Source organism: Nicotiana sylvestris, chromosome 4, assembly GCF_000393655.2.
Source record: "Nicotiana sylvestris chromosome 4, ASM39365v2, whole genome shotgun sequence".
Taxonomy (NCBI): Eukaryota; Viridiplantae; Streptophyta; class Magnoliopsida; order Solanales; family Solanaceae; genus Nicotiana; species Nicotiana sylvestris.
In genome coordinates, this window is record NC_091060.1 from 76,945,325 (window position 1) to 76,961,565 (window position 16,241).

The window sequence follows — 16,241 nt, forward strand, 5'->3', positions numbered from 1 at the left end:
CTTTTGTGTTCCAATTTAATTAAGCGTATGCTCGTCTAGTTGATTTCAGTTCATTTGTTTCTGAGCTAAATATGATTGGTTCCCCAATATAATTAGTTCAATATGTGCTGCCTTGAACCCTTAGTCTTAATTTTTTATGCCATTTGATTTGATTTTGAGTTACTGACTGATTTTGATTAAGGGAATCGGTTATAGCTGATGAGGTACAAGGGATTGGACTAGGACAGTAAATCACAATAGTTTTAGGGGTAATTTGGAGATTGAAAACTTAAAGAAATGGGTAAGTTGAATGTTTTGTCAGTAAAGCACCTAATTAACATTAAACTAATGCATTTATTTAGTGTTAATGGGGAACAAAACATAATGGCATGGAAGGTTTAAAAGGGATTGATTAAAATATGTTGCCCATACCTGCTTGAACTTTAAATAAAGAAAAGGGTTAATGGGGAACAAAACATACTCTAGTGGAGTGCTAAAGGTATCATGGGCAGAATTAGTTTCTTAATTCTGCCTAGTGTTCTTACAGGCTGGCAGGGTCAGTGTTTGGGTATAAGAGAAGAGAGGAGCAATCTAAAAAGGGGTTCTGGTTTTTTGGAGAAGAGAAATCAGTTTTCTTTCAGTTTTTTCAGAGAGCCTAGGCTGGATTTTTAACATTTAAGAGTTCAGTAATTTGAGAGCAAAAAAACAGGCTGGTTTTTATCCTAAAAGGTTCAGTGTCTGAGAGCTAAGAAATTGAAAAGTGAGGTCTTTTCTTTTACTGCTGAATATCAGAACTAGTACTGTTACTGTTTCATTGGGTGTTGCTGGAATTCTGCTGGGTTTTTTTTTAATCTGTTACTGGATTGTTATGTTACTGTGTTGCTGGTTATTGTTGTTGTTGTTTGCTACTGCTCTGTTGATCCTCCTCTTCTTCTTCTATTATCTATTACCAGGTACACTTTCGAATCACATTGTGATGTAGCTGTGAGATGTAAAAGTGAAAAGAAAATGCTCGAGTAGTGGAGTACTTCGTGCATCTGTAATTTAGTAGATAAATGATAAGTTGTATAGTCTATCTTTATAACTCAATGAAGAATGTGGACTGTGGAGTTTGTATCTGATAAGGACTGTATTGGACCATTAATTTGCCTTTCTTAGTTGTAAATTTAGTAGTTTAATACCAACTTCATTAGCATAGAATTAAAAATCAAACTTCCAAGTTAACTATGCTTTTCCCGAATAATTAAGCATGCCCATTATTGTCAAACTGTTTAGTTAAATAAGTGGAATAAGATGAAGATAGCATGAGTTTGTTCTATTGAACCTGCCTGTTTAAACTTGTTAGTTTCACTAGCTATGAAGGTTTTAATATTGTCAACAGTAGGTAGATAATGATTGTTGACAGCCCATTTGCTCAAAAAGTTGAAATATTGGGTTTGGCTTCATCATGTAAAACAATTGGCAATAGCCTGTGTTTGTTAAATCAGACTCGAATCTGCTTCTGTGAGTCGAACGCTGAACTTGGCCCGAATAACGCATGAAATCTAGTCATAGGAAACGGGCTCGATCACAAGACCATCCTTAAAAATCATACAATAGAGTTAAGTAACAATTGGTTGGGACCTTCATTTTGTGTTTAGAGACGAACATAATAGAAAAAATGTAGTCACTTTAGGATCGTCCTTTTAAAATAAATGAGATGAGCCTCACCAAGTAAAACGCACAGATTGCGGGGTCCTCATAAATGTATGTATTAATTACTTAGAACTCGGGACGGGCTATTTAGTGAATTTTACGGCCTTCCCCAAAATAATAACGCGTTAGTCTCTTTAGGCGCATATTTTAATAACATTACCTCCCTAAACTCGGGTGCACATTTATATGTCCCAAATCCAAATCTCAATGGAGTCGAGATGTGTCAACAACCACGGGTGCATTGATGTGACGTGGTTCGAGACGCATTTTTACGACATTGCAATTCTCTATAATAAAAAGCGGTAAACAGTTAAAATTTGCACATAGGTTCAACATGTATTAAAATCAGATAAATAAGCCGAATATGACAGTTGAGCGACCGTGCTAGAACCACGGAACTCGGGAATGCCTAACACCTTTTCCCGGGTTAACAGAATTCCTTATCCGAATTTCTGGTTCGCGGACTGTAATACAGAGTCAATCCTTTCCTCGATTCGGGATTAAACTGGTGACTTGGGACACCCTAAATCTCCCAAGTGGCGACTCTGAATCTTTAAATAAAATCTCATTTCGATTGTCCTTTAATTGGAAAAGCTCCCCCCTCTGCGCCCCTGCGGGCGCGGGTGAAAAAGGAGGTGTGACATGCCCCCTTCTTAGGATCCTTGATCAGCGAGAGTTGGCGTGCTCCACTTGATCCGGAGCTGCTTTTGATTTTGGTACGATATGTTTGTATATATATATATGGGTATGACGTGGCCCAGTCCCATCTTTGTACAGTTATGTTTATATTAGAGGTCTGTAGACAGTATGTCTAGTTGGATAGTATGTGGTCTTGCCGGCTTCCAGTTTTGAGATATATAGTTGTCTATAGCAGCCTTGTCGGCTCGCCCTATGTATGTTGCACATATATGTACATATGCTTTTTGGGCAGGTTTCCTTCATGTATATTATTCTCGTAATTCAGCAGATGTTATTCAGGTTCATATCTTAGACGCATGCTTAGGGGTGGTTGACAGGTAGAATTCAGGCACCCGTCCCGGCCCATCGGTTTGGGTCGTGACAAAAGTGGTATCAGAGCAGTTCTGTCCTAGGGTTGTCTACAGACCGTATCTAGTAGAGTCTTATTTATGGGTGTGTTGTGCACCACACTTATAGACAGGAGGATACAGGACATATAGGATGTTATCCTCTCTTTTTATCTTAGATCGTGCGATATAAGAATTCATGTTACTAACGATATGTTATATTTTCAGCAAGGCCTCCAAAAACTACACCCGCCCAGAAGGGAAAGTCCATGGCAGGTGAGACTACTAGTTGAGCGCCACGAGTTACCAGGGCTCGGGGGGAGTCTCATATTGAGATTCCATCTCAGACTTCACATATACCGCCCTTTCCAAAAGAGCTCCGAGGGGTACCAGCTCCAGCGCCCGCCACTGTACATCCAGCTCCTCAGCCAGATGCACCGGGTCAGGACATAAGAGATGATATTCAGCTATTAACTCGATTAATAGCTGCACAAACTCCGTATCAGGAGTAGGTATTGGTCATACAGATAGGTCCGTCGGTACAAGGGTTTGTGACTTCATTAATTTAGACCCTCCGATATTCACTGGAGCAGATCCAAACGAGGCCCTCAAGTATTTATTGATAGAGTGCAGAGGACATTAAGGGTAATGAAGGCCATTGCGACTGAGTCAGTTGAGCTAGCTTCCTATAGACTCTGAGATGTTGCAGTTAATTGGTACGAGTCTTGGGAATTGTCCAAAGGTGAGGATGCCCCTCCATCGGTATGGCAGGAGTTTACAGAAGTTTTTCTTCGTCATTATCTTCCACTAGAGCTTAGACGGGCCAGAGTTGATAGGTTCTTGACCCTTCGGCAGGGTAACATGAGTGTTCGGGAGTACAGTCTTTAGTTTGATTTATTGGTTAGGTATGCTCCCACTATTGTATCTAAGATGGAGGATCGGGTGCACCGGTTCGTGATGGGATTAGAGCCTCACTTTCTTAACGATTGTATGTCGGTCTCACTTCAGCCAGACATGGATATTTCTCGTATTCAAGCATACGCTCAGGGTGTAGAGGAGTATAAACAGATTTAGAGGGTTGATCGTGAGCATGATAGGGCCCAGAAAAAGAGAGTGAGGTCTTCGGGTCCTTCTGGTGAGTTTCAAGGTGGTCAAAGGCAGCAATACCTGAGGTATCCAGCCCAGCGATCGATTAGCGCGCCCCCTCAGTTTGGCGGTAAGAGATTTGATCGTTCCACATATTCAGGGTCTGCTCAGAATTTCAGGGCCTCAGGTTCTCAGTATAGGGGTAAGTCAAATCAGATGAGGCCGCCCTTGTCACGATGTGCTCAATGTGGTAAGCAGCATGTTGGGCAGTGCCTTATGGGATGGGGTATTTGTATACTTGTGGCTATTCGGGTCACATTATGAGGGATTGTCCGACGAGAGGTAATGCAAGCATAGCTCAGCCAATGAGATCTGTAGTTGGGTTGTCATCATCAATACGCCCACCCCTCCGGTTGTCATCATCAATACGCCCACCCCCCCCCAACAAGGTCCACAAGCACCAATGAGTCGTGGTAGAGGCAGAGGCGGAGCATCTAGCTCGAGCAGTCCTCTATTGATACCCAATTTTTCCCTATATATTTTCAATATGCAAAATACTTTCTATATATATATATATATATATGCATATATAAGTATGTCCAAGGTTTTTATTATTTTTTCCATAATTTAAGGTTTTAAATTGATTTATTTTCTCCCTTTTTATCCATAAAATCCCCAATAATCATTTCTAAAATTATTGTTTTGATAATTCATCTATTGGATTTCTATATTTATGCCAAAATATGGCTAAGGTAATTCTTACATATTTTTATAATTGCATTTAGTATTTTTAAAGCTAAATTGCACATAATTGCAATATTAGCCCTTTAGAGGTTTAATTAAGTTTATATGCATAAAATTGGATCCTGTATTTTTAAATTGCTAATTATGTATTGTAAATCATTTTAGCATTTTTAAATTATTTTTAGAAATTATCTACTATTTTCTATAAATTAAATGGGGAAAATGGCTATTTAACTTATAGCCAAAATTGGCTTTCAAATCTAACCTCAAACAGACCCCCAACCCAATTAAAAAATCCACTGGACCCAAGCCCAAACCCAAGCCATACCCGACCCACCTACCCCATTCAATCTTGATCGTTGATCATTCAGATCAACGGTCCCCATTTCCCCTTCCTAAATTAAACCCAAACGACCCCCCCCCCAACCCTCTCATTCTTCATTCACTCAACTGACTCTCATCTTTTTCTCTCTCTATCTCTGGTTCTCTCTAGAACCTTCTCCTCTCCCCTCCTCTCCTATGAACTTTATCCACCATCTCCGGCCATCTCCCTGCCTGAATCCATGGTGGTCTCACCACCTACCAGCCTTATGGCTCCCTCTTGAACATGTGTCATCATTTTGAGGCCTTCAAGTGAACCAGAGGCGGTTCACTCGCCTCCCATGGTTTCCCATGCCATTTTCCGGGCATCCATGGTCGTTCGAGTAAGATTTGTGACTTTTCTGGTTAAAACCAGTAACTTTTCAAGGTTTTCTCACCTTCTCTGGGTTCCCTAAAACCCTAACCCTAAATATTTTCCGATTTTCTTTTAGATCTGTGTATATTATGAGCTTTTGATGTTTTCCTCAAAGGTTTTTTCCCAATTTTTTCAAAGTGACCCTCTATCTTCAAGATTAGGGTTTCTTAACCTCTTTTAAAAGACTTCTCCTCTGATTTTCAGTATGGACATATGATTTTACTATGTTTAAACGGTTTATGTATGTTTTTCTTCTACTTGATTCATCATGTGGAAACCCCAATTATTTTGGTTTTATCTGGGGTTCTGGAACTGTCTTTGCTTATGTGATTTGTATGTATACCTGTTTTGAATAATTTCTCTATGATTAGACTTTTATCTTTGTTTATCTTGACCGATTCTAAGTTCTTACCGCTTTTAATTCAACTTTGTTAAAAACCCTAATCTCTTAAAGGTTTTCTCCACTTGTTACTATGAGTCTTAAAGGTTTTCTTTACTTGCTTCCGTATGTTGGTCTGACCTTCTTTACATGTTTCTATGTGTTAAATTGGTTTCTTCACTCTGGTTCTATGTGTTAGCTGTAACTACTTGACTTTGTTAAAGTTTCTGTTGACCACCATGCTTCGAATGGATTCCTTTTTGCTACTGATTCCTTAGCTTACTCGTGTCCCTTCTATATGATTGTGTTCATCTAGGTTATTCCTTTTTTGCTTCCTTTTATCTATATGGCTGACCTTGCATATCTGATACGCCTGTTCATTCTTCTCTATTTATATGTCGAAGTGCAAAATCATGACTCCCTCTTGATTGATCCTGATTTCCTTAAGTTACGGTTTGATTGCAAGGTTTTCTTACAAACCCCTAAAATTTTACTCGATTGTTTAAGTTGATTGACTCCATTCCCTTATTTGTTGTGGTGCTTCATTCTTGCTGAATCCTTTCCCCAAATTAGTGTATTCTGTACTTAGACTCAATCATATGCTTTATGCTTTTACTACCCCTTATATGGTAAAAACCAATCTTTCTCAAACTGATTTATTCCTTGATTAAAGGAAGTACTTGTATTAATTGGATTCTAATTGTGATTATGTCCATAATTGTGCTAAACCTTTACTTGTTACCTTATTTTCTACCTATTTTCAAAGCTATAAATACCCAAAGTATTTCATTAATAAGACATGAGACTTGGTTTTCAAAAAAAAACCCTCCCTTACTTAAAACATTCTGTGTTATTCCACTACTATTGGCCGGCTGCAAGCCAAGGCTAATCATCTGCAAACCTTGGTTCTTTCATTTGCTTACTTCTATCCCCACTGATATGTCCTAGTTTAATTTAAAGCCTCAACAACAATATGTTTCTATCCCTATTTCAGTTTCTTTTATTTCTGACCTGCTTTTACTTGGGTTTTGTTGTGAGTTCTATATATAAGCATGCTAATATGATTTCATGTGATTCAAGCATGCCTTGTCAATCACTCACTATGTACTTACCATCTCATGAATCCCAAATCCCTTATCCCTCATGTATGTGTTTCATGACTAGTTTGTGATTATGCCAATGACCAACTATCTCTGAGCATGTCCCTACCAGTCCTAATATTCTGTTGAGGTCAGGTGTCTATAGTCAATATATATGTATCCCCAAATCCCTTTTGCCCCCATGTGTGATTACTGAATTCATTCACTTGCTATGTGTGGTCTTACCCTGAAGTGTTTGAACTCTGTCTTACTAATACAACTACTTTCAACCATCTCTGTTACTAATTGCTTAATGGACCTGTCAGTCCAATTTTAAACAAACGCCTTTCAAACATGGGCCCTGCACTTTCATTATACTCTTAGAATGCTAAGTTTTGCCTCTTTTGAGTGAGCCTTGCCTTGGGACCCTTGAGCTCCCTTTGAACTTGGACACATGAAAGCTAGCATTTCCACACTGCACTTACTCTGTCTTGGCTATGAAATCTGGGTGTGAGCACTGCCCGGGATCCCTTGAGGTCCTTAGGGAACTCTGACACACCTAGATGTGAGGAAAAGCTATGAAACAATCTTGGCACTTGAGGTGATTGATTACATAACTCAGAGAGGAAGTCCTAATCAGGCTTCCTATAGTGTAACTTCTTATTTTTATTATGTAATTCATTTCAACGTTGGTTTGTAATAACTTGTTATAAACAAGTATTGGGGTTGACTAGTGAAAAGGGAAGGGTAAATATGCATGTTATAGTAGTTAATGGTAGAAAACATGTTATTAGGTTTATGTTCCTAATTGCCAATAGAAACCATGTTTAGGGTTCATACATGCATTAGAAATCATGTTCTTAGGTTTCTTGTTTATTGTTTCAGCATGTGCACCCTTACAAAATCATGTGTTAAAATCTGCTAATAATTAGCACTTTACTATTATCTCCTATGCTACCAGGTGCATTTAGAAATCCTGCTCTTAGGAAATTCTACATCATGAGTTTTATACATGCATCTTAGATACTATGTTTTAGGATATCATTCGTACTTGCATTCCCACTTAGAGTAAACTGCTGATTATAAAAGAGGTAAGAACAGCTTCACTTGATTATCCTGTTTAAAATAACTGGTGATAATCTCTGCATTCGTATCAACTAGAACAGCATGCTCTTAGGGTAAAATAATTTCCACTGTTTCAATAACTCGGAATAATTGCTACACATTACTCTACGCCTAGGCAAGCCTTAGGTAATTGCTTAAATAAAAATAGAACTATCCTTATTTAACTGCCAGTATGTTAAAATCAGAAGGCAAGCCCGATTCGGACTACTTTTCTAAGTCATGTAATAAATCTAGTTCTGCTGTTATCACTTAGAAACCATGCATAGGATTTAAATTCAGACTTTAATTGTGTATGAGTCATGCTGTCTATGTGCATTATTTCTGGAGGTATACTTGAGCCTTCTGTCTGTTTTCTGTGTTTTCCCCTTTAAATGCAGTCCTATGTGTTCTTGTATGTCGCCTAGAATTTTACCTTTAAACCTGAGGGTCCACCTAGAACCCTCCCCTTTAGGATAGGAGTCCTAAATTCCTCTGGTACTGATAGGAAAGGACGGGTAACAGCATGCAATAGGGGTCAAGACCAACCTTCGCTTTAATTACCTTCACGGGGTGGGAAAGGGTAGATATGGATATGATGACTGGTGCACTAATACCACGTGTAGCCCCTCTCTGAGGAGTGGCATACTGGGTATTGCATTGATGTGATCCATTTTATAAGCAAACCTAGGACACCCCCCTTTACATTCTCAAGTATGTTTAGATTGTAACTCTTTCAAAATCTCGCTTTTCACTAATTGTTTTCAAACACTTGTGTATTTAAACTTAAATCCCCTATTATTTGAGCCATACTTGTTTATTTACTAATTGTACAATTCACAAAAACTGTTTGGCCGGGAACCACACTAGTGGATCCTGAGGGGTGCCTAACACCTTCCCCTTAGGATAATTTCAATCCCTTACCCTATCTGTGGTTACCAAATGTAGTTATAAATGAACCCTATAGGTGTCCTAACGCACCTTAAATCGTTAGGTGGCGACTCTTCAAAAAATGTAAACCCCTTTCCCAAAAGGAATGAGTTGTCCCATACCAAAATGTCACAAACCCGATTCCGTGAGGAAGAAAAAAGGGGGCGCGACATCCTCAGAACCGCATTTATGCGTTGGCAGGACAACAGGATCAGGAGTCATCGTCTGATGTTGTACAGGTATATTATCAGTCTCCTCCTATGATGTATATGCACTGATTGACCCAGGTTCCACCTTATCATACGTTACTTCGTTGGTTGCTAGTAAGTTTGAAATAAAATCTGAATTGGTTAAACATTTTAAGGTGTCTACACCTGTTGGGGACTCAGTGATAGCTAAGCAAGTATATAGGGGGTGTATAATAGTAGTTCATGGTCAATCTACCGTAGCAGACTTAATCGAGTTAGATATGGTAGAATTTGATGTTATAATGGGTATGGATTGGTTGGCTTCTTGTCATGCCAACGTTGATTGTAGATCAAAGATAGTCTGATTTCAATTTCTAGGGGAGTCTGTTTTGGAGTGGAAAGGTAATACGGCATCGCCGAGAGGAATATTCATTTCCTATATCAAGGCAAAGAAGATAATCAGAAAGGGTTGTATTTATCACTTAGTTCAGGTTCAAGATGTGCAAGTGGAGTCACCAACCATTCAGTCCATCCCTATGGTTAATGAGTTTCCCGATGAGCTTCTGGGTCTTTTGCCAGAGCGATAAATTGAGTTTTCCATTGACCTACTACCATATACTCATCCAATATCTATTCCTCCCTATAGAATGGCCCGCGCAGAGCTGAAGGACTTAAAGGAACAACTAAGGGACTTGCTTGAAAAAGGCTTTATCAGACCTAGTACATCATCGTGGGGGGGCACCTGTGTTATTTATGAGGGAAGAAAGATTGTTCCTTATGGATGTGTATTGATTATAGGCAGTTGAATAAGGTGACGATCAAGAATAAGTACCCGCTCCCGAGGATTGACGATTTATTTGATCAGTTGCAAGGTGCCAAGTGTTTCTCAAAAATAGACTTGAGGTTCGGATACCATCAAGTAAGGCTTAAGGAGGAAAATATTCTGAAGATGGCATTCAGGACCAGATATGGGGATCTTAAGTTTCATGTTATGTCGTTCGGTTTGACCAATGTCCCAGCAGTATTCATGGATTTGATAAATCGTATGTTCAGGCCCTTTTTAGATCTGTTCATAATTGTATTTATCGACGATATATTGGTGTGTTCTCGTTCAGAGGTTGAGCATGCAGATCATCTGCGTACTGTGCTCGGTGTTCTACAAAAAGGGAAATTGTATGCAAAATTCTCTAAATGTGAATTCTGGTTGAACTCCGTAGCTTTCCTTGGGCATGTCATTTCGGGTGAAGGCATCCGGGTAGATACACAAAAGATTGAGGCAGTAAAGACTTGGCCTAGACCTACAATACTAACGGAGGTTCGTAGTTTTCTCGGTTTGCTAGGCTATTACAGGAGATTTGTAGAGGGATTTTCTTCCCTTTCAGCACCTTTGATAGAGTTGACTCAGAAGGGAGCAAAGTTTCAATGGACTTATGCTTGCGCACGGAGTTTCCAGGCATTAAAGGACAGATTAACGTCAGCACCGGTTCTAGCGCTTCCAAAAGGGACCGATGGTTACATTATCTATTATGACGCTTCAGGCTTTGGGTTGGGTTGTGTGCTGATGCAGCATGGTAAGGTTGTGGCTTTGCTTTTAGACAACTAAGAAAGCACGAGAAGAACTATCCGACCCATGATTTAGAGTTAGCCGCGGTGATTCATGCACTCAATATGTGGAGGCACTACTTGTATGGCATTCATGTTGATATCTATACGGATCATAAGAGCCTCCAGTACATCTTCAAGCAAAAGGAATTGAATCTACATCAAAGGAGATGGTTGGATTTACTTAAAGACAATGGCGTTGATATTTTACACCATCCGGGGAAGGCGAACGTAGTAGCCGATGCCCCCAGCATAAATTCGATTCGATATGGGTGATTGTTGATAGGCTTACAAAGTCAGCCCATTTCTGCCTGTTAGGACTACATATTCCTCAGAAGATTATGCAAGGCTTTATATTAAGGAGATAGTACGACTACATGGTATCCTTGTATCTTTCTGGAGGTCCTTCCAAAAAGGATTGGGGACTCAAGTAAGTCTTAGTACAGCATTTCATCCCCAGACAGACGGACAGGTTGAGCGTACTATTCAGACACTTGAGGATATGTTACGAGCTTGTGTAATAGACTTTAAAGGTAGTTGGGATGATCATCTGCCGCTTATTGAGTTTGCATATAATAATAGCTACCATTCTAGTATTCAGATGGCTACATATGAAGTTCTTTACGGACGGAAGTGTAGATCGCCTATAGGGTGGTTTGATGTTGGAAAAACTGGGTTACATGGGCCAAACCTGGTTCAGCAAGCCATAGAAAAAGTAAAGCTTATCCGGGATCGAATGTTGACAGCTTAGAGTCGTCAAAAGTCATATTCTGACGTGCGGCGATGAGATTTAGAGTTCGGGGTTAATGACTGGGTATTCTTAAAGGTGTAACCTATGAAGGGTGTGATGAGGTTTGTCAAGAAAGGCAAACTTAGCCCACGATATATTGGGCCTTATAGTATCATTCGAAGAGTGGGTCAAGTAGCTTATGAGTTAGAATTTCCCTAGGAATTGGAGTTTGTCCATCCGGTTTTTCACGTACCTATGTTACGGAAGTGCGTTGGCGATCCTACCTGAGTGGTACCCACAGATGATGTACAGATTACAGAGGACTTGTCATACGAGGAATTTCCAGTTGCCATCCTAGACCGACAATCCGCAAGCTACAGAATAAGGAAGTAGCCTCCGTGAAAGTACTTTGGAGAAACAACAATGTGGAAGAAATAACTTGGGAGTCCGAGGAAGACATGAAGTCTAGATATCCCTACTTATTTCCTCCTCTAGAGAAGGATCCAACTGAGACGTCATAACCATAAGGTACGTATATAAATTCTTATGTTGATTATTGTCGTTGGTCGTGTGAAGCCATTGTCGTTATTGATGATTGTGGTCCTGTATGGCATTGGATTATTAAGCTTCTACATGGAGAGTTGGTAGTAGTGTTGTTACAAAGGCGACTCTGCCAAGGTTATATAGATCCCGGAGAGTTAAACATTCGAGGTCGAATGTTTCTAAGGGGGGAAGGATGTTACATCTCGCGTTTTCATATGCTAAAAGTTTCATCTTCAATTCATTTAAGTAGACTCGGGGATGAGATTATGTTGAGGTTAATGTATTTACGCTATTTATAACAAGCGAGATATAAGTGTCATTAAGGATAAAGGGTACACGAATTAAAGAAAACAAGTTACGTTAAAAGTGGCCCATTTGGGATAAAATACGGGTCGAGCAATAATACCTGATAATTATGGACTAGTACCATACAAGGTACCATATGGCCGTGATTATATGATGTATAAAGTATATTAAAAATGAGTAGTATTTTTAGATAATTTGAGATAATTTTTAATTATACGGGTAATTGATTAATTACCGGGTAACGGGACATTACCTAGTTAACTAATAAGTGGATAAAAATTTATAAATTACATACCCAAAATATGGCAAGAAGCCACAAATCTAGAAATAACTAAGTAGTCATATAGTCCTAGGTGGCTATCTAGGAATTTTTGGAATTGAATAAGAAAAATGGTCTTGTTCCATTCATTTTGGACAAAAACATAACCAAAATGTGAAAAATCCTAAACAGGAGACATACTCCTCCATTTTTTTAGTTCAAAGGCTTCAAGGATCAAAAGCCTAACTCATTCAAAATACTTCAAAGAAACAGAAGCTTCATTTCGTTCAAAATACTTCAACAAAACAGAAGCTTCTTTCCGTTCAAAATACTTCAAGGAACAGAAGTGTAATTCCATCAAAATTTTGCAGCTACAAAAGAGTACGGTGCAATCTTCGCCAAGAATATTATACGGAGTTTTTCCTACTCCAATTATGTTAAGGTCGTTCCTTCTTTCTTTTGGCATGGTCCAAGCTATATAGAGAAAACGAGCAAACGCAAAGTTTTCATAAACGACTCTATTCATAGAAATACTAGGGGTCTCTGTGTTCTTGATTCCCCATGTGATATATTATTATATCTTCTGTTCATGGGTCTCAAAATGATAGGCAGTTGATAAAGTTTATCCGAAAAGAATATTGAGATTTTTAACATATTCTCATGCATTTTATTCATTTATGCATGTACATTGACCCATGACCAGATGGCGTTATATACGCGTATTTACATATATTTATATATGTATAAGGGATATGGGAAAAAGGTTACGGCATTATATACGCACCACCACCTGATCAATTGGTATATGTTGATGATGTTGCCCACAGTGGCCAAGATGATAAGATGGGATGCCCTCAGTGGCTTGATGATATTATGTACATCCATACCTATGCATGACACGACATTTATACGCACGTGCATGACATTATAAATGTGTCAGAATTTACAAAATTATTCAGATTTATATATGAATTTCTTTATTTCATGTTTCATCTATGTCTTTTACGTACTGATTTTCATGTCTTATACTCAGTATATTTTTCGTACTGACGCCCTATTTCACGGGGCCTGCGTTTCATGCCCGCAGGTGCAGGTAAGCAAGCTGGCGGTCCCCTTTCTTAGGATCCCTGATCAGCGAGAGTTGGCGTGCTCCATTTGATCCGGAGCTGCTTTTGATTTTTGTACGATATGTTTGTGTGTGTGTGTGTGTGTGTATATATATATATATATATATATATATATATATATATATATATATATATATATATATATATATATATATATAGGTATGACGTGGCTCAGTCCCGTCTTTGTACAGTTATGTTTATATTAGAGTTCTGTAGACAGTATATCTAGTTGGATAGTATGTGGCCTTGCCGACTTCCAGTTTTGAGATACATAGTTGTCTATAGTAGCCTTGTCGGCTCGCCCTATGTATGTTGCACATATATGTACATATGCCTTTTGGGCAGGTTTCCTTCATGTATATTATTCTCGTAATTCAGCAGATGTTATTCAGGTTCATATCTTAGACGCATGCTTAGGGGTGGTTGACAAGCAGGACTCAGGCACCCGTCGCGGCCCATCGGTTTGGGTCGTGACAGGGGGTGCAGGCTAACATGAATTTTTGTTCTCAGTTTCGTTTGAAGCATTATTCTGAGGATTCTTAGGTTGTAACACTAATTTTCTTTCTATCAAGTATTCTACCTCTTCTTCCTCCTGTTGTGTCTGAGCCTACACTCGAGCTATCTGACTTGATTCCTGAGTGTGGTTCAATTCATGTTAAGGTATTACTGTTACAGTGGTGATCATCTGAATTTTTTGTTAATCTATTACCATTTGTGTTGTTTGTGCTTGATGGTTCATGTTTTGCTGAAATACTGCTGCAGGTGCTTGAGATGTCTGTGAAGAAGCATGGAACACAAGTAATCCCATCATTGGTGCTAGATTTGAAGCATTCCATTGGTACTGGTTCACAGGGTTCATTATTGGAGTGTACATTGGAAGGTGGTTGTGATAGAGGTGTGATTGATTTACAGCTGCTAGCCATGGGTTCACGGTCAGTATGTCCTCTGCCATTAGTTTCTCCTTATCCTGGATAGCTCGGCATTATGGAGAAGAGAAGCAGAGGTGGAGCTAGGATTTGAAGTTTGTGGGTTCTAAATTTGATGCCGAACCCATAGCATGTCTTAGTTACTGAGTTCACAATTATATACTAATACAGATTTAACAAATTTGCTAATAGAAATACAAGATCTATGAAAAGGCTACTGGGTTCGGCCGAACTCATAAACAATATCCTACCTCCGCCCTTGAGAGAAGTGGAAGAAGGTGCTGTATTTGGAAGATTAGAGTGTCTAAGTAGTACTTGTGATGTCTTGGGGACTTTGCTCATAAACGTTGGCTCACTTATAGCTACAGCCATTGTGAATATGTTTGTGTCTGTGTATGTATCTGTGTGCTTTCATTGAGATTGTTATCAGATGCATTAGAAGCATCCTTGCAGTAACCATGCTTGTTATCTCTACTTCATGTGATTCAACTTGAACATTAAATGCAAGTATGGAGTTTTCTTGTTTACTGAATGAATATCTCTATTGCATTTGTTAATGCATATAGTGATGATTGTGTGAGTGGCTGAACAGTTGAGTCAATGTCTAAAGTAACAGAGACTTCGTGTTGGTTAGCTAATAGAACGTTTGTTCTTTGTTAAATGAATCTGGTTAGGTTCAATATTATTGGTTGGCTTATTTGTGTTATCTGAGAATATAGAGGTATTAGTCGGAGTAATGGAGATCTTTTTGGTTCACATGTAGACGTATTAAAGCTGAAGCCTGAAAGTCTCTTTAGTAATTAGTGTAGTTGGTAACTTTTTGCCATTAATTTTGTTAATAACTTTGGTACTTGCTGCAGTCTTCTCATTCGTCTTTACAGTCTTACCCATACCTTTCTTAGCTTGAGTAGGTAACTTGCTTCATGATTATTTTCTTGCTTCTTGGATAAGAGACTAATGTCCACTCATGTTCTTTAATGCAATTAGTGGTACTTGGCCACATTATTGCGTGCAGTAGGATCGGTAGCGTAATTTTGCGAAACTTGCTCTGGCAATTCTTCAGCTTGTCTCGTGACCTCCCGCAGCATGTACACAGTATGTTTAAACCTTCACATGTTATTTTCAGGGATAATACATAATCACCCTCTTGTGGTTGTCGGACTTTACCAGATGCACCCTTATACTTTGCTGGGGTCCTATGACCCCTTGTCTTTATTTAAACTGTAATAAATATCACCTTTTGATCTGATGTGACACCTTCAAAATTTTGCACGCAATTATAGCGCATGAGAACGGAAAAACTGCCCCATATCTGATTATTTTTTTATTTTTTCATTTTTATTTTGCTTTGGCTTTTTCTTTCTTCTTTCTCTTCTTAAATTAAACCTCCACTATGCAATAATACATCAAAGAGGCTAGACCTCCATTCTCCAAATTCCTGACACAGTTAAGCAAGATCATCGATTATTTTGTTTGCTTTATCTCCTTTGTTTAATAAAAGCTAAAATAAATCTTTCAGGCGGAAGAATTTATAGGAGAAAATTTAGTTGTTCTAATCGAAAGGTTATATTCAATTTGTGGAGCTTCAAGTTTGGTGTTGAATGGGTGCTTTATTGTGATTCCAAGGTTGTCTTTTACAGGGATTTCTTAATTGAGGGTTTTGAGAGAGATTGGGAGGAGACAAAGAAAGAGCATGTCGCCGGAAAAATATTTATGGCTGAAGCTCAATAAGTTCATTTACTGTTTGCTTTTCCGATAATTAATGGTTCTTTCTTCACTGATTTTATGGTATTTTATAAGGGGTTT